This window comes from Bactrocera tryoni, unplaced genomic scaffold, assembly GCF_016617805.1.
Source record: "Bactrocera tryoni isolate S06 unplaced genomic scaffold, CSIRO_BtryS06_freeze2 scaffold_25, whole genome shotgun sequence".
NCBI lineage: Eukaryota > Metazoa > Arthropoda > Insecta > Diptera > Tephritidae > Bactrocera > Bactrocera tryoni.
The window spans coordinates 28601595-28602183 of record NW_024395977.1 but is presented as its reverse complement, the minus strand read 5'-3'; positions in this window follow the sequence as shown (position 1 = coordinate 28602183).

Sequence of the window (589 nt, the reverse complement as noted above, 5' to 3'; positions counted from 1 at the left end):
ACAATAATAAAATATTGTTTGTCAAGTGGAATGACAATAATGTCGTAACTATGGGGAATTAATTCTGATAGCGGTTGAACCAAGTTGAAATACGTAAAGCGTTGGTCAAAACTGGAACAAAAAAAGATAAGTATACTTCAGCCAAATTTACTTTCAAATTACAACCACGGTATGGGCGGTGTTGATCTACATGTTCAGGCCGCAAATGTATACAAAATTGGGATTCGTGGCAAAAAATGGTGGTGGCCGCTGTTTTCCTCGATGATGTGCTCCACAACGCTAAACGCTTGGAAGCTGTACAAAGACGTGAATAATAGTACCAAAGATTTGCTTGAGTTTCAACGTGACATTACACGATACTACCTACGACAGCTTTCTACAGCTGGAGGAGCACATTTTCCAATGAGAATCCTCAAGCCTCTTAGATGTAGAGTCTGCTATAAAATAATCAGGTGGATTTGCGAGCTATGTGGTACTGCTTTGTGCGTGGAACGCGACTGTTTTAAAATAGCCCACTCATAAATATTTTATACACTTTTGACCATTGTATTCGTGTGGGTACAGCAAAATTTTCGTATATGTAAGAAAA